Source organism: Dermacentor andersoni, chromosome 4 (genome assembly GCF_023375885.2).
Source record: "Dermacentor andersoni chromosome 4, qqDerAnde1_hic_scaffold, whole genome shotgun sequence".
Classification (NCBI taxonomy): domain Eukaryota; kingdom Metazoa; phylum Arthropoda; class Arachnida; order Ixodida; family Ixodidae; genus Dermacentor; species Dermacentor andersoni.
Genome location: NC_092817.1, coordinates 199207838 through 199229870, shown reverse-complemented (window position 1 = coordinate 199229870; position 22033 = coordinate 199207838). Strand labels below are relative to the sequence as shown.

At 49.5% G+C, this 22033-nt stretch overlaps 23 non-coding genes and 2 pseudogenes across 23 annotated transcripts; all 25 read left to right on the top strand.

Annotated features, from left to right (window-relative positions):
* The first annotated feature begins 309 nt into the window (after positions 1-309).
* LOC126538636 (5S ribosomal RNA) lies at positions 310-428 on the top strand. The gene has a single exon (XR_007601098.1). It is a non-coding gene; the product is annotated as a 5S ribosomal RNA (ribosomal RNA).
* Positions 429-933: 505 nt separating this feature from the next.
* Positions 934-1052, top strand: LOC126538638 (5S ribosomal RNA). Its single transcript, XR_007601099.1, has one exon. It is a non-coding gene; the product is annotated as a 5S ribosomal RNA (ribosomal RNA).
* Positions 1053-1562: 510 nt separating this feature from the next.
* On the top strand, positions 1563-1681 carry LOC126538639 (5S ribosomal RNA). Its single transcript, XR_007601100.1, has one exon. It is a non-coding gene; the product is annotated as a 5S ribosomal RNA (ribosomal RNA).
* Positions 1682-2189: 508 nt separating this feature from the next.
* LOC126538641 (5S ribosomal RNA) lies at positions 2190-2308 on the top strand. Its single transcript, XR_007601102.1, has one exon. It is a non-coding gene; the product is annotated as a 5S ribosomal RNA (ribosomal RNA).
* Positions 2309-2817: 509 nt separating this feature from the next.
* On the top strand, positions 2818-2936 carry LOC126538595 (5S ribosomal RNA). Its single transcript, XR_007601070.1, has one exon. It is a non-coding gene; the product is annotated as a 5S ribosomal RNA (ribosomal RNA).
* Positions 2937-3441: 505 nt separating this feature from the next.
* Positions 3442-3560, top strand: LOC126538642 (5S ribosomal RNA). The gene has a single exon (XR_007601103.1). It is a non-coding gene; the product is annotated as a 5S ribosomal RNA (ribosomal RNA).
* A 510-nt stretch (positions 3561-4070) lies between these two features.
* On the top strand, positions 4071-4189 carry LOC126538643 (5S ribosomal RNA). Its single transcript, XR_007601104.1, has one exon. It is a non-coding gene; the product is annotated as a 5S ribosomal RNA (ribosomal RNA).
* A 506-nt stretch (positions 4190-4695) lies between these two features.
* LOC126538644 (5S ribosomal RNA) lies at positions 4696-4814 on the top strand. Its single transcript, XR_007601105.1, has one exon. It is a non-coding gene; the product is annotated as a 5S ribosomal RNA (ribosomal RNA).
* Positions 4815-5320: 506 nt separating this feature from the next.
* Positions 5321-5439, top strand: LOC126538645 (5S ribosomal RNA). The gene has a single exon (XR_007601106.1). It is a non-coding gene; the product is annotated as a 5S ribosomal RNA (ribosomal RNA).
* A 2736-nt stretch (positions 5440-8175) lies between these two features.
* Positions 8176-8294, top strand: LOC126538598 (5S ribosomal RNA; annotated as a pseudogene).
* Positions 8295-8798: 504 nt separating this feature from the next.
* On the top strand, positions 8799-8917 carry LOC126538646 (5S ribosomal RNA). The gene has a single exon (XR_007601107.1). It is a non-coding gene; the product is annotated as a 5S ribosomal RNA (ribosomal RNA).
* A 506-nt stretch (positions 8918-9423) lies between these two features.
* Positions 9424-9542, top strand: LOC126538647 (5S ribosomal RNA). The gene has a single exon (XR_007601108.1). It is a non-coding gene; the product is annotated as a 5S ribosomal RNA (ribosomal RNA).
* A 511-nt stretch (positions 9543-10053) lies between these two features.
* On the top strand, positions 10054-10172 carry LOC126538648 (5S ribosomal RNA). Its single transcript, XR_007601109.1, has one exon. It is a non-coding gene; the product is annotated as a 5S ribosomal RNA (ribosomal RNA).
* A 508-nt stretch (positions 10173-10680) lies between these two features.
* LOC126538649 (5S ribosomal RNA) lies at positions 10681-10799 on the top strand. The gene has a single exon (XR_007601110.1). It is a non-coding gene; the product is annotated as a 5S ribosomal RNA (ribosomal RNA).
* Positions 10800-11306: 507 nt separating this feature from the next.
* Positions 11307-11425, top strand: LOC126538531 (5S ribosomal RNA). Its single transcript, XR_007601010.1, has one exon. It is a non-coding gene; the product is annotated as a 5S ribosomal RNA (ribosomal RNA).
* A 509-nt stretch (positions 11426-11934) lies between these two features.
* On the top strand, positions 11935-12053 carry LOC140217681 (5S ribosomal RNA). Its single transcript, XR_011894264.1, has one exon. It is a non-coding gene; the product is annotated as a 5S ribosomal RNA (ribosomal RNA).
* Positions 12054-12561: 508 nt separating this feature from the next.
* LOC126520128 (5S ribosomal RNA) lies at positions 12562-12680 on the top strand (annotated as a pseudogene).
* Positions 12681-13188: 508 nt separating this feature from the next.
* Positions 13189-13307, top strand: LOC126520152 (5S ribosomal RNA). The gene has a single exon (XR_007596897.1). It is a non-coding gene; the product is annotated as a 5S ribosomal RNA (ribosomal RNA).
* A 509-nt stretch (positions 13308-13816) lies between these two features.
* LOC126520164 (5S ribosomal RNA) lies at positions 13817-13935 on the top strand. The gene has a single exon (XR_007596908.1). It is a non-coding gene; the product is annotated as a 5S ribosomal RNA (ribosomal RNA).
* A 509-nt stretch (positions 13936-14444) lies between these two features.
* Positions 14445-14563, top strand: LOC126520175 (5S ribosomal RNA). The gene has a single exon (XR_007596919.1). It is a non-coding gene; the product is annotated as a 5S ribosomal RNA (ribosomal RNA).
* A 508-nt stretch (positions 14564-15071) lies between these two features.
* LOC126520105 (5S ribosomal RNA) lies at positions 15072-15190 on the top strand. Its single transcript, XR_007596867.1, has one exon. It is a non-coding gene; the product is annotated as a 5S ribosomal RNA (ribosomal RNA).
* A 506-nt stretch (positions 15191-15696) lies between these two features.
* Positions 15697-15815, top strand: LOC126520071 (5S ribosomal RNA). Its single transcript, XR_007596835.1, has one exon. It is a non-coding gene; the product is annotated as a 5S ribosomal RNA (ribosomal RNA).
* A 506-nt stretch (positions 15816-16321) lies between these two features.
* Positions 16322-16440, top strand: LOC126520082 (5S ribosomal RNA). The gene has a single exon (XR_007596846.1). It is a non-coding gene; the product is annotated as a 5S ribosomal RNA (ribosomal RNA).
* A 509-nt stretch (positions 16441-16949) lies between these two features.
* LOC126520094 (5S ribosomal RNA) lies at positions 16950-17068 on the top strand. The gene has a single exon (XR_007596857.1). It is a non-coding gene; the product is annotated as a 5S ribosomal RNA (ribosomal RNA).
* A 508-nt stretch (positions 17069-17576) lies between these two features.
* LOC126520106 (5S ribosomal RNA) lies at positions 17577-17695 on the top strand. The gene has a single exon (XR_007596868.1). It is a non-coding gene; the product is annotated as a 5S ribosomal RNA (ribosomal RNA).
* The last annotated feature ends 4338 nt before the right edge of the window (positions 17696-22033 follow it).

Sequence of the window (22033 nt, the reverse complement as noted above, 5' to 3'; positions counted from 1 at the left end):
GTGCAAAATTTAGTCGCACAAACTGCTAACCGTTTACCTATTACACCCGTATCCAGCTCAGTGACAATCAATAACTTGGCGCATTGCTAGCGCCAAACGTGGGCTGCAGCGGACGCAAATCGTTGCTCTCGTCCTCGTGTTTTATTGCCAGCTCGACTCGGCAGCAACTAACCATAACAAACGGAGCAATCCACGTACACGACGTGTGCCTGTACTATCAACGGAAAGACAGTGCCGCGTACGTGCTGTAGCAATACGTTGCGAATGCACATAGCACGATACAGGTGCAGTCGTAAACATAGCATCCCTGCCATCGGCCATACCATGCTGAATACGCCGGTTCTCGTCCGATCCCCGAAGCTAAGCAGCATTGGGCTCGGTCAGTACTTGGGAGGGAGACCACCTGGGAACACCGAGTGCTGATGGCACCCTTCTTTTTGCATTTTTTTATTGCGTGCTTCTGTGACATTTTTTTTTTTTTACACTCACGTGTGGGTTGTTTTATTTACTGTTACATTCAACTGGCGCAGCCTACTGGTAGAGCCAACGTCGAAGTGCAAAAACAATATGCAAGCCGCTAGGCGATTGTACGCGCAGTGACGGTGGTAACCGGTATAAGTAATGGTGCAAAATTTAGTCGCACAAACTGCTAACCGTTTACCTATTACACCCGTATCCAGCTCAGTGACAATCAATAACTTGGCGCATTGCTAGCGCCAAACGTGGGCTGCAGCGGACGCAAATCGTTGCTCTCGTCCTCGTGTTTTATTGCCAGCTCGACTCGGCAGCAACTAACCATAACAAACGGAGCAATCCACGTACACGACGTGTGCCTGTACTATCAACGGAAAGACAGTGCCGCGTACGTGCTGTAGCAATACGTTGCGAATGCACATAGCACGATACAGGTGCAGTCGTAAACATAGCATCCCTGCCATCGGCCATACCATGCTGAATACGCCGGTTCTCGTCCGATCCCCGAAGCTAAGCAGCATTGGGCTCGGTCAGTACTTGGGAGGGAGACCACCTGGGAACACCGAGTGCTGATGGCACCCTTCTTTTTGCATTTTTTTATTGCGTGCTTCTGTGACTTATTTTTTTTTTTTTTTTACACTCACGTGTGGGTTGTTTTATTTACTGTTACATTCAACTGGCGCAGCCTACTGGTAGAGCCAACGTCGAAGTGCAAAAACAATATGCAAGCCGCTAGGCGATTGTACGCGCAGTGACGGTGGTAACCGGTATAAGTAATGGTGCAAAATTTAGTCGCACAAACTGCTAACCGTTTACCTATTACACCCGTATCCAGCTCAGTGACAATCAATAACTTGGCGCATTGCTAGCGCCAAACGTGGGCTGCAGCGGACGCAAATCGTTGCTCTCGTCCTCGTGTTTTATTGCCAGCTCGACTCGGCAGCAACTAACCATAACAAACGGACCAATCCACGTACACGACGTGTGCCTGTACTATCAACGGAAAGACAGTGCCGCGTACGTGCTGTAGCAATACGTTGCGAATGCACATAGCACGATACAGGTGCAGTCGTAAGCATAGCATCCCTGCCATCGGCCATACCATGCTGAATACGCCGGTTCTCGTCCGATCCCCGAAGCTAAGCAGCATTGGGCTCGGTCAGTACTTGGGAGGGAGACCACCTGGGAACACCGAGTGCTGATGGCACCCTTCTTTTTGCATTTTTTTATTGCGTGCTTCTGTGACTTATTTTTTTTTTTTTTACACTCACGTGTGGGTTGTACTGTTCACTTCACTTTGCTCAGTGTTTGTGGCCTCTGCCTTACGGGGCTATGAGCCATTGCATTTTTTCGCTTGCTTACGGGAGTACGAATGCTTACGGGGGTATGAGCCACTGCTGATGATAGCTTTTGTTCACGGCGCACAAACTGCTAACCGTTTACCTATTACACCCGTATCCAGCTCAGTGACAATCAATAACTTGGCGCATTGCTAGCGCCAAACGTGGGCTGCAGCGGACGCAAATCGTTGCTCTCGTCCTCGTGTTTTATTGCCAGCTCGACTCGGCAGCAACTAACCATAACAAACGGAGCAATCCACGTACACGACGTGTGCCTGTACTATCAACGGAAAGACAGTGCCGCGTACGTGCTGTAGCAATACGTTGCGAATGCACATAGCACGATACAGGTGCAGTCGTAAACATAGCATCCCTGCCATCGGCCATACCATGCTGAATACGCCGGTTCTCGTCCGATCCCCGAAGCTAAGCAGCATTGGGCTCGGTCAGTACTTGGGAGGGAGACCACCTGGGAACACCGAGTGCTGATGGCACCCTTCTTTTTGCATTTTTTTATTGCGTGCTTCTGTGACTTATTTTTTTTTTTTTTTACACTCACGTGTGGGTTGTTTTATTTACTGTTACATTCAACTGGCGCAGCCTACTGGTAGAGCCAACGTCGAAGTGCAAAAACAATATGCAAGCCGCTAGGCGATTGTACGCGCAGTGACGGTGGTAACCGGTATAAGTAATGGTGCAAAATTTAGTCGCACAAACTGCTAACCGTTTACCTATTACACCCGTATCCAGCTCAGTGACAATCAATAACTTGGCGCATTGCTAGCGCCAAACGTGGGCTGCAGCGGACGCAAATCGTTGCTCTCGTCCTCGTGTTTTATTGCCAGCTCGACTCGGCAGCAACTAACCATAACAAACGGACCAATCCACGTACACGACGTGTGCCTGTACTATCAACGGAAAGACAGTGCCGCGTACGTGCTGTAGCAATACGTTGCGAATGCACATAGCACGATACAGGTGCAGTCGTAAGCATAGCATCCCTGCCATCGGCCATACCATGCTGAATACGCCGGTTCTCGTCCGATTCCCGAAGCTAAGCAGCATTGGGCTCGGTCAGTACTTGGGAGGGAGACCACCTGGGAACACCGAGTGCTGATGGCACCCTTCTTTTTGCATTTTTTTATTGCGTGCTTCTGTGACATTTTTTTTTTTTTACACTCACGTGTGGGTTGTTTTATTTACTGTTACATTCAACTAGCGCAGCCTACTGGTAGAGCCAACGTCGAAGTGCAAAAACAATATGCAAGCCGCTAGGCGATTGTACGCGCAGTGACGGTGGTAACCGGTATAAGTAATGGTGCAAAATTTAGTCGCACAAACTGCTAACCGTTTACCTATTACACCCGTATCCAGCTCAGTGACAATCAATAACTTGGCGCATTGCTAGCGCCAAACGTGGGCTGCAGCGGACGCAAATCGTTGCTCTCGTCCTCGTGTTTTATTGCCAGCTCGACTCGGCAGCAACTAACCATAACAAACGGACCAATCCACGTACACGACGTGTGCCTGTACTATCAACGGAAAGACAGTGCCGCGTACGTGCTGTAGCAATACGTTGCGAATGCACATAGCACGATACAGGTGCAGTCGTAAGCAGAGCATCCCTGCCATCGGCCATACCATGCTGAATACGCCGGTTCTCGTCCGATCCCCGAAGCTAAGCAGCATTGGGCTCGGTCAGTACTTGGGAGGGAGACCACCTGGGAACACCGAGTGCTGATGGCACCCTTCTTTTTGCATTTTTTTATTGCGTGCTTCTGTGACTTATTTTTTTTTTTTTTTTACACTCACGTGTGGGTTGTTTTATTTACTGTTACATTCAACTGGCGCAGCCTACTGGTAGAGCCAACGTCGAAGTGCAAAAACAATATGCAAGCCGCTAGGCGATTGTACGCGCAGTGACGGTGGTAACCGGTATAAGTAATGGTGCAAAATTTAGTCGCACAAACGGCTAACCGTTTACCTATTACACCCGTATCCAGCTCAGTGACAATCAATAACTTGGCGCATTGCTAGCGCCAAACGTGGGCTGCAGCGGACGCAAATCGTTGCTCTCGTCCTCGTGTTTTATTGCCAGCTCGACTCGGCAGCAACTAACCATAACAAACGGAGCAATCCACGTACACGACGTGTGCCTGTACTATCAACGGAAAGACAGTGCCGCGTACGTGCTGTAGCAATACGTTGCGAATGCACATAGCACGATACAGGTGCAGTCGTAAGCATAGCATCCCTGCCATCGGCCATACCATGCTGAATACGCCGGTTCTCGTCCGATCCCCGAAGCTAAGCAGCATTGGGCTCGGTCAGTACTTGGGAGGGAGACCACCTGGGAACACCGAGTGCTGATGGCACCCTTCTTTTTGCATTTTTTTATTGCGTGCTTCTGTGACTTATTTTTTTTTTTTACACTCACGTGTGGGTTGTTTTATTTACTGTTACATTCAACTGGCGCAGCCTACTGGTAGAGCCAACGTCGAAGTGCAAAAACAATATGCAAGCCGCTAGGCGATTGTACGCGCAGTGACGGTGGTAACCGGTATAAGTAATGGTGCAAAATTTAGTCGCACAAACTGCTAACCGTTTACCTATTACACCCGTATCCAGCTCAGTGACAATCAATAACTTGGCGCATTGCTAGCGCCAAACGTGGGCTGCAGCGGACGCAAATCGTTGCTCTCGTCCTCGTGTTTTATTGCCAGCTCGACTCGGCAGCAACTAACCATAACAAACGGAGCAATCCACGTACACGACGTGTGCCTGTACTATCAACGGAAAGACAGTGCCGCGTACGTGCTGTAGCAATACGTTGCGAATGCACATAGCACGATACAGGTGCAGTCGTAAGCATAGCATCCCTGCCATCGGCCATACCATGCTGAATACGCCGGTTCTCGTCCGATCCCCGAAGCTAAGCAGCATTGGGCTCGGTCAGTACTTGGGAGGGAGACCACCTGGGAACACCGAGTGCTGATGGCACCCTTCTTTTTGCATTTTTTTATTGCGTGCTTCTGTGACTTATTTTTTTTTTTTACACTCACGTGTGGGTTGTTTTATTTACTGTTACATTCAACTGGCGCAGCCTACTGGTAGAGCCAACGTCGAAGTGCAAAAACAATATGCAAGCCGCTAGGCGATTGTACGCGCAGTGACGGTGGTAACCGGTATAAGTAATGGTGCAAAATTTAGTCGCACAAACTGCTAACCGTTTACCTATTACACCCGTATCCAGCTCAGTGACAATCAATAACTTGGCGCATTGCTAGCGCCAAACGTGGGCTGCAGCGGACGCAAATCGTTGCTCTCGTCCTCGTGTTTTATTGCCAGCTCGACTCGGCAGCAACTAACCATAACAAACGGAGCAATCCACGTACACGACGTGTGCCTGTACTATCAACGGAAAGACAGTGCCGCGTACGTGCTGTAGCAATACGTTGCGAATGCACATAGCACGATACAGGTGCAGTCGTAAACATAGCATCCCTGCCATCGGCCATACCATGCTGAATACGCCGGTTCTCGTCCGATCCCCGAAGCTAAGCAGCATTGGGCTCGGTCAGTACTTGGGAGGGAGACCACCTGGGAACACCGAGTGCTGATGGCACCCTTCTTTTTGCATTTTTTTATTGCGTGCTTCTGTGACTTATTTTTTTTTTTTTTACACTCACGTGTGGGTTGTTTTATTTACTGTTACATTCAACTGGCGCAGCCTACTGGTAGAGCCAACGTCGAAGTGCAAAAACAATATGCAAGCCGCTAGGCGATTGTACGCGCAGTGACGGTGGTAACCGGTATAAGCAGGGGGGGGACACTCCGTATACATCCCATTGGCCGTTTTCGAGCAGACGCTCTTTCGACGCTAGCGCCAAGGTCCCCTTCAGTTACGGCCCTAACCAATGGGCGACGCATTAAGCAAAATGGCGGCGCACATAATTGTTTACGTTGTCATGGCAACAGCAACAGCAGCCGTGCGGCACCTCCTCTCCCAAACGTTTTCCTTTCCTTTTTGTTTTTATTATGCCGACCCGCTCCACTCCCTTTCCCCTTTCCCCCATGCTGCGCGCGCCGCTCACTTTTTTTTTTACCCGTAAGCGGCGCGTTTCTTCCTCTTTTTTATAGCGCGCTTGTTACCGCGCGCCACGCGCCAGCTCGCAAACAATGCGCGCGCTACGCCGCGCATTGGCATTGCTTGCCAGCTGGCGCGTGGTGCGCCGTGGGCTATGCGTTGGCACGCACGCAGTCTTTCCCATACTTATATTATACCAGCATGTACCGGGACATAAAAAAAAATTCCACTTCCAACACAACAGATGTTTAGTCTCGCTTTATTAACTTCGTTTCCGAAAAGAGATTTTTCTTACAACGTGGTGTGATACACGCTCAAAAATGAGCAAAAGTGAGAGGTGCATGACATATACAAGAGTATTAAAGACAAAAGTTCACAGATGGTGAAATAACAAAAGAAAGTGCTAGCAAACGCGAAGGCCATTTCATGTACACACATATAAAAACAAGATATTTATATAACGTCCTCAAGACCTAAATGTAGACGAGCTCCTGATATGTGCACTAAGATATTGCACAAAATTGGACGACGTGTATGACATAGTCATGACAACTATAAAAAGGGAAAACTCACTAGTAATGGCAAAAACAATGACACGCAAAATACCTGAAAGATAGAATAAAATGCTAACATTGCTTGACTGAGAGCCATACCAAAAGAAAACTTACTTATAAATCTGCACGAAAGTATATGAAATGCTTGACATGTTCATTACTGCTGAACAAATTGAAAAAAACATGGCAGAAAAAAATAACATTGTACTAAAAACTGAAACACACATTATCACATTATTTTGCACTTGGCCACAACTTGAGTAACGGTGGCAAGGGGAACAGAAGATAGTCGGCTTTTGCAGCAGCACAGAGAAAACATTCGCAGAAAGGCTTATTCCTCAATCAAAGACCAGGTAAAACAAGCCAACACGACTTTTCTTTCTACCCGAATGCAATGCTTAGCAATAAAATTACGTCACTTAAGGCACTAAGTCGTACCTACTGGGCTCTCCCTTGTATAATAAACACGAACTGCAAAAATCTGCATGTAGGACACTTGCAATGCTCATGCTTTCCAGAGTAAAAAAAAGCGTATCATGCCTACACATGAAGGTTGTTCGCGCGGTTTTCCCATCGGGGGTTACTGAGATAGTACACAAACACTAACAGTAATTTATCAGCTGTTGGTTGGTTTGTAGAACGTGATACACAGAAAAAGCACTGAGGGCGGTATGGAAAGCTGGGCAAGTTACTGAAGTTGCAGAATGAGACTTGGCACAGAAAAACACAAGTCACAGACCAGGTGACAATGAGGAGGAACATCTATTTGTCAGCTTTCTCTACCGGGAAGAGGCAAGTGTAGCACAATCAAGGCGCAACGACGTCCGGAGCCTCATGGAGTACACAAATGGACAGGGCTGTGTTCGTGTACATGCGCCTTCTGATGTCCTTGGGTCTGAGCGCTCACCTGTTGCCTTTAGGCACCCGGAACAACCTTGCAGGACTTGTTTTTGAGGTATTTGTGCACCACTGCACGATGCACGAGCGGTACGAGTCGTGAAACGGGTGAAACATCGCGGAGCACAAGCACACAGCTATCGAGGACCACAGAACTGACGAAACTAGCCACGTCGGTCAACGCACAGCAGCGCACGCATCTCGATGACAGTAGATAACAAAAATAAAGCGTTACGTAGTGGACTAAGCAGCAGCCGGGCCGGCGGGGATGGCACGGCGGCGCGGGCGCGTAGACAGTCGAAAGTGAGGGAGTTGAGAGGGTATTACGAGAGAGGGCGTAGGGAGAGGAGTTGAGCGGGGGGAAGGGCTTGGCCACCTGGATCGGCGCGCGTGCGCGCGACGATCTACGGGGCCATGCAAGGGAAACAGATTTTTGCGTCGCCCATTACAGAGATGGCGCCAATTTCCTGTGCCACCGGAACCGGGGAGTGTCCCCCCCCTGGTATAAGTAATGGTGCAAAATTTAGTCGCACAAACTGCTAACCGTTTACCTATTACACCCGTATCCAGCTCAGTGACAATCAATAACTTGGCGCATTGCTAGCGCCAAACGTGGGCTGCAGCGGACGCAAGTCGTTGCTCTCGTCCTCGTGTTTTATTGCCAGCTCGACTCGGCAGCAACTAACCATAACAAACGGAGCAATCCACGTACACGACGTGTGCCTGTACTATCAACGGAAAGACAGTGCCGCGTACGTGCTGTAGCAATACGTTGCGAATGCACATAGCACGATACAGGTGCAGTCGTAAGCATAGCATCCCTGCCATAGGCCATACCATGCTGAATACGCCGGTTCTCGTCCGATCCCCGAAGCTAAGCAGCATTGGGCTCGGTCAGTACTTGGGAGGGAGACCACCTGGGAACACCGAGTGCTGATGGCACCCTTCTTTTTGCATTTTTTTATTGCGTGCTTCTGTGACATTTTTTTTTTTTACACTCACGTGTGGGTTGTTTTATTTACTGTTACATTCAACTGGCGCAGCCTACTGGTAGAGCCAACGTCGAAGTGCAAAAACAATATGCAAGCCGCTAGGCGATTGTACGCGCAGTGACGGTGGTAACCGGTATAAGTAATGGTGCAAAATTTAGTCGCACAAACTGCTAACCGTTTACCTATTACACCCGTATCCAGCTCAGTGACAATCAATAACTTGGCGCATTGCTAGCGCCAAACGTGGGCTGCAGCGGACGCAAATCGTTGCTCTCGTCCTCGTGTTTTATTGCCAGCTCGACTCGGCAGCAACTAACCATAACAAACGGAGCAATCCACGTACACGACGTGTGCCTGTACTATCAACGGAAAGACAGTGCCGCGTACGTGCTGTAGCAATACGTTGCGAATGCACATAGCACGATACAGGTGCAGTCGTAAACATAGCATCCCTGCCATCGGCCATACCATGCTGAATACGCCGGTTCTCGTCCGATCCCCGAAGCTAAGCAGCATTGGGCTCGGTCAGTACTTGGGAGGGAGACCACCTGGGAACACCGAGTGCTGATGGCACCCTTCTTTTTGCATTTTTTTATTGCGTGCTTCTGTGACATTTTTTTTTTTTTTACACTCACGTGTGGGTTGTTTTATTTACTGTTACATTCAACTGGCGCAGCCTACTGGTAGAGCCAACGTCGAAGTGCAAAAACAATATGCAAGCCGCTAGGCGATTGTACGCGCAGTGACGGTGGTAACCGGTATAAGTAATGGTGCAAAATTTAGTCGCACAAACTGCTAACCGTTTACCTATTACACCCGTATCCAGCTCAGTGACAATCAATAACTTGGCGCATTGCTAGCGCCAAACGTGGGCTGCAGCGGACGCAAATCGTTGCTCTCGTCCTCGTGTTTTATTGCCAGCTCGACTCGGCAGCAACTAACCATAACAAACGGAGCAATCCACGTACACGACGTGTGCCTGTACTATCAACGGAAAGACAGTGCCGCGTACGTGCTGTAGCAATACGTTGCGAATGCACATAGCACGATACAGGTGCAGTCGTAAACATAGCATCCCTGCCATCGGCCATACCATGCTGAATACGCCGGTTCTCGTCCGATCCCCGAAGCTAAGCAGCATTGGGCTCGGTCAGTACTTGGGAGGGAGACCACCTGGGAACACCGAGTGCTGATGGCACCCTTCTTTTTGCATTTTTTTATTGCGTGCTTCTGTGACTTATTTTTTTTTTTTTTTTTACACTCACGTGTGGGTTGTTTTATTTACTGTTACATTCAACTGGCGCAGCCTACTGGTAGAGCCAACGTCGAAGTGCAAAAACAATATGCAAGCCGCTAGGCGATTGTACGCGCAGTGACGGTGGTAACCGGTATAAGTAATGGTGCAAAATTTAGTCGCACAAACTGCTAACCGTTTACCTATTACACCCGTATCCAGCTCAGTGACAATCAATAACTTGGCGCATTGCTAGCGCCAAACGTGGGCTGCAGCGGACGCAAATCGTTGCTCTCGTCCTCGTGTTTTATTGCCAGCTCGACTCGGCAGCAACTAACCATAACAAACGGAGCAATCCACGTACACGACGTGTGCCTGTACTATCAACGGAAAGACAGTGCCGCGTACGTGCTGTAGCAATACGTTGCGAATGCACATAGCACGATACAGGTGCAGTCGTAAACATAGCATCCCTGCCATCGGCCATACCATGCTGAATACGCCGGTTCTCGTCCGATCCCCGAAGCTAAGCAGCATTGGGCTCGGTCAGTACTTGGGAGGGAGACCACCTGGGAACACCGAGTGCTGATGGCACCCTTCTTTTTGCATTTTTTTATTGCGTGCTTCTGTGACTTATTTTTTTTTTTTTTACACTCACGTGTGGGTTGTTTTATTTACTGTTACATTCAACTGGCGCAGCCTACTGGTAGAGCCAACGTCGAAGTGCAAAAACAATATGCAAGCCGCTAGGCGATTGTACGCGCAGTGACGGTGGTAACCGGTATAAGTAATGGTGCAAAATTTAGTCGCACAAACTGCTAACCGTTTACCTATTACACCCGTATCCAGCTCAGTGACAATCAATAACTTGGCGCATTGCTAGCGCCAAACGTGGGCTGCAGCGGACGCAAATCGTTGCTCTCGTCCTCGTGTTTTATTGCCAGCTCGACTCGGCAGCAACTAACCATAACAAACGGACCAATCCACGTACACGACGTGTGCCTGTACTATCAACGGAAAGACAGTGCCGCGTACGTGCTGTAGCAATACGTTGCGAATGCACATAGCACGATACAGGTGCAGTCGTAAGCATAGCATCCCTGCCATCGGCCATACCATGCTGAATACGCCGGTTCTCGTCCGATCCCCGAAGCTAAGCAGCATTGGGCTCGGTCAGTACTTGGGAGGGAGACCACCTGGGAACACCGAGTGCTGATGGCACCCTTCTTTTTGCATTTTTTTATTGCGTGCTTCTGTGACTTATTTTTTTTTTTTTACACTCACGTGTGGGTTGTTTTATTTACTGTTAAATTCAACTGGCGCAGCCTACTGGTAGAGCCAACGTCGAAGTGCAAAAACAATATGCAAGCCGCTAGGCGATTGTACGCGCAGTGACGGTGGTAACCGGTATAAGTAATGGTGCAAAATTTAGTCGCACAAACTGCTAACCGTTTACCTATTACACCCGTATCCAGCTCAGTGACAATCAATAACTTGGCGCATTGCTAGCGCCAAACGTGGGCTGCAGCGGACGCAAATCGTTGCTCTCGTCCTCGTGTTTTATTGCCAGCTCGACTCGGCAGCAACTAACCATAACAAACGGAGCAATCCACGTACACGACGTGTGCCTGTACTATCAACGGAAAGACAGTGCCGCGTACGTGCTGTAGCAATACGTTGCGAATGCACATAGCACGATACAGGTGCAGTCGTAAACATAGCATCCCTGCCATCGGCCATACCATGCTGAATACGCCGGTTCCCGTCCGATCCCCGAAGCTAAGCAGCATTGGGCTCGGTCAGTACTTGGGAGGGAGACCACCTGGGAACACCGAGTGCTGATGGCACCCTTCTTTTTGCATTTTTTTATTGCGTGCTTCTGTGACTTATTTTTTTTTTTTTTTACACTCACGTGTGGGTTGTTTTATTTACTGTTACATTCAACTGGCGCAGCCTACTGGTAGAGCCAACGTCGAAGTGCAAAAACAATATGCAAGCCGCTAGGCGATTGTACGCGCAGTGACGGTGGTAACCGGTATAAGTAATGGTGCAAAATTTAGTCGCACAAACTGCTAACCGTTTACCTATTACACCCGTATCCAGCTCAGTGACAATCAATAACTTGGCGCATTGCTAGCGCCAAACGTGGGCTGCAGCGGACGCAAATCGTTGCTCTCGTCCTCGTGTTTTATTGCCAGCTCGACTCGGCAGCAACTAACCATAACAAACGGAGCAATCCACGTACACGACGTGTGCCTGTACTATCAACGGAAAGACAGTGCCGCGTACGTGCTGTAGCAATACGTTGCGAATGCACATAGCACGTTACAGGTGCAGTCGTAAGCATAGCATCCCTGCCATCGGCCATACCATGCTGAATACGCCGGTTCTCGTCCGATCCCCGAAGCTAAGCAGCATTGGGCTCGGTCAGTACTTGGGAGGGAGACCACCTGGGAACACCGAGTGCTGATGGCACCCTTCTTTTTGCATTTTTTTATTGCGTGCTTCTGTGACTTATTTTTTTTTTTTTTACACTCACGTGTGGGTTGTTTTATTTACTGTTACATTCAACTGGCGCAGCCTACTGGTAGAGCCAACGTCGAAGTGCAAAAACAATATGCAAGCCGCTAGGCGATTGTACGCGCAGTGACGGTGGTAACCGGTATAAGTAATGGTGCAAAATTTAGTCGCACAAACTGCTAACCGTTTACCTATTACACCCGTATCCAGCTCAGTGACAATCAATAACTTGGCGCATTGCTAGCGCCAAACGTGGGCTGCAGCGGACGCAAATCGTTGCTCTCGTCCTCGTGTTTTATTGCCAGCTCGACTCGGCAGCAACTAACCATAACAAACGGAGCAATCCACGTACACGACGTGTGCCTGTACTATCAACGGAAAGACAGTGCCGCGTACGTGCTGTAGCAATACGTTGCGAATGCACATAGCACGATACAGGTGCAGTCGTAAGCATAGCATCCCTGCAATCGGCCATACCATGCTGAATACGCCGGTTCTCGTCCGATCCCCGAAGGTAAGCAGCATTGGGCTCGGTCAGTACTTGGGAGGGAGACCACCTGGGAACACCGAGTGCTGATGGCACCCTTCTTTTTGCATTTTTTTATTGCGTGCTTCTGTGACTTATTTTTTTTTTTTTTACACTCACGTGTGGGTTGTTTTATTTACTGTTACATTCAACTGGCGGAGCCTACTGGTAGAGCCAACGTCGAAGTGCAAAAACAATATGCAAGCCGCTAGGCGATTGTACGCGCAGTGACGGTGGTAACCGGTATAAGTCATGGTGCAAAATTTAGTCGCACAAACTGCTAACCGTTTACCTATTACACCCGTATCCAGCTCAGTGACAATCAATAACTTGGCGCATTGCTAGCGCCAAACGTGGGCTGCAGCGGACGCAAATCGTTGCTCTCGTCCTCGTGTTTTATTGCCAGCTCGACTCGGCAGCAACTAACCATAACAAACGGAGCAATCCACGTACACGACGTGTGCCTGTACTATCAACGGAAAGACAGTGCCGCGTACGTGCTGTAGCAATACGTTGCGAATGCACATAGCACGATACAGGTGCAGTCGTAAACATAGCATCCCTGCCATCGGCCATACCATGCTGAATACGCCGGTTCTCGTCCGATCCCCGAAGCTAAGCAGCATTGGGCTCGGTCAGTACTTGGGAGGGAGACCACCTGGGAACACCGAGTGCTGATGGCACCCTTCTTTTTGCATTTTTTTATTGCGTGCTTCTGTGACTTATTTTTTTTTTTTTTTACACTCACGTGTGGGTTGTTTTATTTACTGTTACATTCAACTGGCGCAGCCTACTGGTAGAGCCAACGTCGAAGTGCAAAAACAATATGCAAGCCGCTAGGCGATTGTACGCGCAGTGACGGTGGTAACCGGTATAAGTAATGGTGCAAAATTTAGTCGCACAAACTGCTAACCGTTTACCTATTACACCCGTATCCAGCTCAGTGACAATCAATAACTTGGCGCATTGCTAGCGCCAAACGTGGGCTGCAGCGGACGCAAATCGTTGCTCTCGTCCTCGTGTTTTATTGCCAGCTCGACTCGGCAGCAACTAACCATAACAAACGGAGCAATCCACGTACACGACGTGTGCCTGTACTATCAACGGAAAGACAGTGCCGCGTACGTGCTGTAGCAATACGTTGCGAATGCACATAGCACGATACAGGTGCAGTCGTAAACATAGCATCCCTGCCATCGGCCATACCATGCTGAATACGCCGGTTCTCGTCCGATCCCCGAAGCTAAGCAGCATTGGGCTCGGTCAGTACTTGGGAGGGAGACCACCTGGGAACACCGAGTGCTGATGGCACCCTTCTTTTTGCATTTTTTTATTGCGTGCTTCTGTGACTTTTTTTTTTTTTTTTTTACACTCACGTGTGGGTTGTTTTATTTACTGTTACATTCAACTGGCGCAGCCTACTGGTAGAGCCAACGTCGAAGTGCAAAAACAATATGCAAGCCGCTAGGCGATTGTACGCGCAGTGACGGTGGTAACCGGTATAAGTAATGGTGCAAAATTTAGTCGCACAAACTGCTAACCGTTTACCTATTACACCCGTATCCAGCTCAGTGACAATCAATAACTTGGCGCATTGCTAGCGCCAAACGTGGGCTGCAGCGGACGCAAATCGTTGCTCTCGTCCTCGTGTTTTATTGCCAGCTCGACTCGGCAGCAACTAACCATAACAAACGGAGCAATCCACGTACACGACGTGTGCCTGTACTATCAACGGAAAGACAGTGCCGCGTACGTGCTGTAGCAATACGTTGCGAATGCACATAGCACGATACAGGTGCAGTCGTAAGCATAGCATCCCTGCCATCGGCCATACCATGCTGAATACGCCGGTTCTCGTCCGATCCCCGAAGCTAAGCAGCATTGGGCTCGGTCAGTACTTGGGAGGGAGACCACCTGGGAACACCGAGTGCTGATGGCACCCTTCTTTTTGCATTTTTTTATTGCGTGCTTCTGTGACTTATTTTTTTTTTTTTTACACTCACGTGTGGGTTGTTTTATTTACTGTTACATTCAACTGGCGCAGCCTACTGGTAGAGCCAACGTCGAAGTGCAAAAACAATATGCAAGCCGTTAGGCGATTGTACGCGCAGTGACGGTGGTAACCGGTATAAGTAATGGTGCAAAATTTAGTCGCACAAACTCCTAACCGTTTACCTATTACACCCGTATCCAGCTCAGTGACAATCAATAACTTGGCGCATTGCTAGCGCCAAACGTGGGCTGCAGCGGACGCAAATCGTTGCTCTCGTCCTCGTGTTTTATTGCCAGCTCGACTCGGCAGCAACTAACCATAACAAACGGAGCAATCCACGTACACGACGTGTGCCTGTACTATCAACGGAAAGACAGTGCCGCGTACGTGCTGTAGCAATACGTTGCGAATGCACATAGCACGATACAGGTGCAGTCGTAAGCATAGCATCCCTGCCATCGGCCATACCGTGCTGAATACGCCGGTTCTCGTCCGATCCCCGAAGCTAAGCAGCATTGGGCTCGGTCAGTACTTGGGAGGGAGACCACCTGGGAACACCGAGTGCTGATGGCACCCTTCTTTTTGCATTTTTTTATTGCGTGCTTCTGTGACTTATTTTTTTTTTTTACACTCACGTGTGGGTTGTTTTATTTACTGTTACATTCAACTGGCGCAGCCTACTCGTAGAGCCAACGTCGAAGTGCAAAAACAATATGCAAGCCGTTAGGCGATTGTACGCGCAGTGACGGTGGTAACCGGTATAAGTAATGGTGCAAAATTTAGTCGCACAAACTGCTAACCGTTTACCTATTACACCCGTATCCAGCTCAGTGACAATCAATAACTTGGCGCATTGCTAGCGCCAAACGTGGGCTGCAGCGGACGCAAATCGTTGCTCTCGTCCTCGTGTTTTATTGCCAGCTCGACTCGGCAGCAACTAACCATAACAAACGGAGCAATCCACGTACACGACGTGTGCCTGTACTATCAACGGAAAGACAGTGCCGCGTACGTGCTGTAGCAATACGTTGCGAATGCACATAGCACGATACAGGTGCAGTCGTAAGCATAGCATCCCTGCCATCGGCCATACCATGCTGAATACGCCGGTTCTCGTCCGATCCCCGAAGCTAAGCAGCATTGGGCTCGGTCAGTACTTGGGAGGGAGACCACCTGGGAACACCGAGTGCTGATGGCACCCTTCTTTTTGCATTTTTTTATTGCGTGCTTCTGTGACTTATTTTTTTTTTTTACACTCACGTGTGGGTTGTTTTATTTACTGTTACATTCAACTGGCGCAGCCTACTCGTAGAGCCAACGTCGAAGTGCAAAAACAATATGCAAGCCGCTAGGCGATTGTACGCGCAGTGACGGTAGTAACCGGTATAAGTAATGGTGCAAAATTTAGTCGCACAAACTGCTAACCGTTTACCTATTACACCCGTATCCAGCTCAGTGACAATCAATAACTTGGCGCATTGCTAGCGCCAAACGTGGGCTGCAGCGGACGCAAATCGTTGCTCTCGTCCTCGTGTTTTATTGCCAGCTCGACTCGGCAGCAACTAACCATAACAAACGGAGCAATCCACGTACACGACGTGTGCCTGTACTATCAACGGAAAGACAGTGCCGCGTACGTGCTGTAGCAATACGTTGCGAATGCACATAGCACGATACAGCTGCAGTCGTAAACATAGCAACCCTGCCATCGGCCATACCATGCTGAATACGCCGGTTCTCGTCCGATCCCCGAAGCTAAGCAGCATTGGGCTCGGTCAGTACTTGGGAGGGAGACCACCTGGGAACACCGAGTGCTGATGGCACCCTTCTTTTTGCATTTTTTTATTGCGTGCTTCTGCGACTTATTTTTTTTTTTTTTTACACTCACGTGTGGGTTGTTTTATTTACTGTTACATTCAACTGGCGCAGCCTACTGGTAGAGCCAACGTCGAAGTGCAAAAACAATATGCAAGCCGCTAGGCGATTGTACGCGCAGTGACGGTGGTAACCGGTATAAGTAATGGTGCAAAATTTAGTCGCACAAACTGCTAACCGTTTACCTATTACACCCGTATCCAGCTCAGTGACAATCAATAACTTGGCGCATTGCTAGCGCCAAACGTGGGCTGCAGCGGACGCAAATCGTTGCTCTCGTCCTCGTGTTTTATTGCCAGCTCGACTCGGCAGCAACTAAGCATAACAAACGGAGCAATCCACGTACACGACGTGTGCCTGTACTATCAACGGAAAGACAGTGCCGCGTACGTGCTGTAGCAATACGTTGCGAATGCACATAGCACGATACAGGTGCAGTCGTAAGCATAGCATCCCTGCCATCGGCCATACCATGCTGAATACGCCGGTTCTCGTCCGATCCCCGAAGCTAAGCAGCATTGGGCTCGGTCAGTACTTGGGAGGGAGACCACCTGGGAACACCGAGTGCTGATGGCACCCTTCTTTTTGCATTTTTTTATTGCGTGCTTCTGTGACTTATTTTTTTTTTTTTTACACTCACGTGTGGGTTGTTTTATTTACTGTTACATTCAACTGGCGCAGCCTACTCGTAGAGCCAACGTCGAAGTGCAAAAACAATATGCAAGCCGCTAGGCGATTGTACGCGCAGTGACGGTGGTAACCGGTATAAGTAATGGTGCAAAATTTAGTCGCACAAACTGCTAACCGTTTACCTATTACACCCGTATCCAGCTCAGTGACAATCAATAACTTGGCGCATTGCTAGCGCCAAACGTGGGCTGCAGCGGACGCAAATCGTTGCTCTCGTCCTCGTGTTTTATTGCCAGCTCGAGTCGGCAGCAACTAACCATAACAAACGGAGCAATCCACGTACACGACGTGTGCCTGTACTATCAACGGAAAGACAGTGCCGCGTACGTGCTGTAGCAATACGTTGCGAATGCACATAGCACGATACAGGTGCAGTCGTAAACATAGCAACCCTGCCATCGGCCATACCATGCTGAATACGCCGGTTCTCGTCCGATCCCCGAAGCTAAGCAGCATTGGGCTCGGTCAGTACTTGGGAGGGAGACCACCTGGGAACACCGAGTGCTGATGGCACCCTTCTTTTTGCATTTTTTTATTGCGTGCTTCTGTGACTTATTTTTTTTTTTTTTTACACTCACGTGTGGGTTGTTTTATTTACTGTTACATTCAACTGGCGCAGCCTACTGGTAGAGCCAACGTCGAAGTGCAAAAACAATATGCAAGCCGCTAGGCGATTGTACGCGCAGTGACGGTGGTAACCGGTATAAGTAATGGTGCAAAATTTAGTCGCACAAACTGCTAACCGTTTACCTATTACACCCGTATCCAGCTCAGTGACAATCAATAACTTGGCGCATTGCTAGCGCCAAACGTGGGCTGCAGCGGACGCAAATCGTTGCTCGCGTCCTCGTGTTTTATTGCCAGCTCGACTCGGCAGCAACTAAGCATAACAAACGGAGCAATCCACGTACACGACGTGTGCCTGTACTATCAACGGAAAGACAGTGCCGCGTACGTGCTGTAGCAATACGTTGCGAATGCACATAGCACGATACAGGTGCAGTCGTAAGCATAGCATCCCTGCCATCGGCCATACCATGCATTCTGCTTCCGGCTCCCGAGCTGAACGGATCGCGGGATCATGAGCTCCAGTGGAGCGGCTTATGCGGCTGTTAGCCGCGGCAACAGGCTTTCGACATCGGAAGATAAGGACTACCAGATTATTTTGCCTCGTCTACCTACAGGACGCATCGTGTTAAACACAGTTTTTTTGCACGGCGACACTCGTGTTCGCCCGTTTCGCGTAGAGGATTTTCGGGACGCGCTTCAAGCTCTTGGTATGCTCTCTGGCGTCGTCGCCCTTGGAGCGTACCAAATCAACCACGTATGGGCTGTGACGATGAAGACAGCCGAGATGGCCCAAAAGCTGGCTGCACTGAAGGAGCTTCAGGTCAAGGGGCGTCGCTGCCTGGTCATCGACCCTAAAGAACAGCAGGTGAAGCTTCGTCTTCACTGGCTTCTTCATGGTGTGGATGATGAAGACGTAAAGACTGCGCTGGCTTCCTTTGGCAAAGTCACGGAAGTAACCCGGGAGCGCTGGCGGGTGGATGGCGTTTCCGACAAGGGCTCGACGACCCGAGCTGTGCTGCTGCAGCTGAAGGCTGGACTGAAAGTCGACGACCTGCCCCACCAGATCCGCGTCGCCGGCGAGCTTGCGCTGGTCGTAGCCCCAGGTCGCCCCATGCAGTGCCTGCGCTGCCGGGGCTCTGGTCACGTTCGTCGAGAATGTAAGGTTCCCCGTTGCTCCCGGTGCAGGCTTTTCGGACACAACGACACGGACTGTGTACGTTCATACGCAGCAGCCGCGGGGTCGGCGGAGAGCGAGCCGTTGACATCAGACCACATGATGGACGTGACCGAGGCCGAGGATGCGGCCAAGGGAGCTGGAAGCGGCAATGCGGTGGCAGAAGCGAGCGGGACGACGACGCCGACTAAAGGAGGACCGAATAATGTCCCTCCTCCCGACGAGCCAGAAACCGCACTAATCAGCGTCAGGGTGACCCAGACAGAAAATGAGAGCCGCCAGCCGGCTACAGATACTACGGAGGCAGCGGAAAACGACAACGCGACCCCTGCTAGCGCCCGCGTCGAAAGCGTCTCGGCACCGGTGAAGAGGTCCCTGCAGCAGGAGGAGAAAGTGGACGGAAAGGCCAGCGGTGACTCCGAGGCGCCGCCAGCTAAGACGCTACCCGGCAGGCGCTCCACCCTCAAGCCTAAGCCTAACCTGGAGGCTGACCGTAGGCTCACCCCGAAGCCGACCAAAGACGAACTCGGACGACGGCCACCGGATGGCCACGGAGGCGTCTAGCGGTCAGCTAGACGTTAAGGTGAGCACCATGCTCCGGGCCTTCTCCCCTCCCGTTTAAATCAGTAATGGCTACCAACCCGTCGCTTAGCCTCGGCACGCTAAACGTTCGAGGTCTGGCCGCCAAAAGGAAACAGAGTCAGGTGTATCGACTGCTAGTGGACCACGACCTCGACGTTTTAGCAGTGCAAGAAACCAAGGTAGACGGCGAGGAGGAGACCGGGAGCATGGTGCAAAGGTTCACGTACAACTACTATACGGTAGTGAGCCACGCCTTAGGGACTTCGGCGGGGTGTGTCTTGTTCGTGAGGAAGCTTCCAGGCCTGGTTATAGACGGTTACTTCTCGTGCTCTTCCGGTCGACTTGTCGTTTGTGATTTCAGCTATTGCGATGTCCAATGGCGCGTGCTGTGCATTTATGCGCCTAATACGGTGCAAGAAAGGGTAAATTTCTTTTTGAACTTGAGGCACCACTTGTCTGTGCACAAAACGATAGCCTGTGTTGGGGACTTCAATTGTGTATTGAACATCGAAGACAGGTCTACGCGACGCGTAATTTACGACAAAAGCAGCGATATCATGGCGCAGATCATACATGAATTTGAATTAGAGGATATCGCTCAGTGTTTCGGGGCTGACCGAGAAGTGAAGTACACCCACTTCCAGGGAACAAGTCATGCACGATTAGACCGTATCTACCTGTCATATCATTTAGTAGAAAAATGCCAGTGCTATGCAGTTACTGCCGTATCCTTTTCTGACCACTGCCTGGTAAAATGCAGGGTGGGCCGCAAAAAAGAACGAAACGAATTCGTCTGGGAACTGTGGAAAATGAATGCTGAGCTTCTACGGGACGATACTTTTAACGAGACGGTAGTGAATGCTCTGAATTCTTTTGGAAAAGACAGTTCTATGAAATTGGGCGAGGAATGGGAGCTGTCGAAACAAACTATTAAAATCAAGGCAATTGAAAGAAGTAGCGTACTACGATATGAAGAGAAGGCAAGAGAAAGGGATTTAAAAACATTACTGGAAAAATTCGTGACGCTCGAATGCATGCAACCCGGAGCTTATCAAGAAGATATGCGTGCTATTAAGAAAAAGCTCGAGGTTTTCGATGAAGAGCGTTATCGAGGTGCGCTCGTGCGCGCGAGAGCAGAAAGACTAGCATGCGGGGAAATGCCTTCGAAAAGAGCACTGGGATTAGAAAAAAAGCACTCCAGACGCAAACAGATTGAGGCCATCGAATATAACGGGCTGGTAGTAACTGATACGAAGAATATAGGGCGTGCCTTCTTTGAACATTTCCAAAAGCTTTTCGCATTCAGGCCCGTCAACATGCAAAGTTTCAAGGACTTATTTTTGCAGCGAATGCCACAGCTGTCGAGTGACGTTAAAGAAACGTTGGAAGGACAAATAACTGAACAGGAAGTGATAAAGGCCATCGAAGACCTGAACCCTGGCAAGTCACCAGGTCCAGACGGTCTTTGTGCCGCTTGGTACAAATCGTTCAAAAGCCACCTAGCTCCTATCTTGACCGCAATTTTCAATGAAGCATACCAAATGAAAATATTTCCACCATCTTTCGGCCAGTCCCATACAGTACTAATACCTAAAACAGAAGAGACCGAGAAGCTCAAGCAACTTTCCTCCTATAGACCCATAGCGCTTACTAACTGTGACTACAAAATACTGATGAAGGTGCTGGCACGGCGTATGCAGTCAGTCATTAAGGAAGTAGTCGGCCCACACCAAACGTGTGGCATTCGCGGAAGAACAATCTTCACTAACATTCACAAGTTGAAGTGTGTGCTGGAGTGTTGTGATGCCATGTGTGATGCAGTAGCGATCCTCCAGCTTGACTTGGAGAAAGCGTTTGATTGCGTTTCTCACGAGATATTGCTCACCATCCTTGAACATGTTAATTTTGGCCACATAATCACTGAGGGGGTGACCATGGCGTACCGGAGTTGCTATACGAGACTTATAATTAATCAAAGGCTGGGGGCCCCCATTAACGTGAAGCGCTCCGTTCGCCAGGGTTGTCCACTCAGCCCACTCCTGTTTTGTGTTTACATAGAAACGCTATGTCAGGCCATCATTGAAAATGAATACATTAAGGGATTTTGCCTCCAAGCAGCAGAGGTGAAGTTATTGGCATATGCTGACGATGTGGCCGTATGTTGTAAAGATACGCAAAGTGTATTGAACGCTGTGAGTATCGTCAGACTGTTTGGTAATGCCACTAATAGCTTCGTGAACTGGCAGAAATGTTTGGGGTTTTGGCACGGGGGATGGGCGTCCACCCCAGACCACTTTTCGAACGTCACCTGGGTCACGACGCCAGTTAAGTACCTTGGCGCACCCCTTGATGCCTACAAGGACAGTAGCGAGTACTGGAAGGAGCGGACAAAAGAAATAAAAGAAAAAGCCGACCGATGGAACGCCGGTCACCTGTCAATGTTCGCGAAAGCAACAGCGTGCAACATGTTTCTCGTAACAAAGATCTGGTACGTAATGCAGGTCCTACAGTGCTCTCGGATTAAT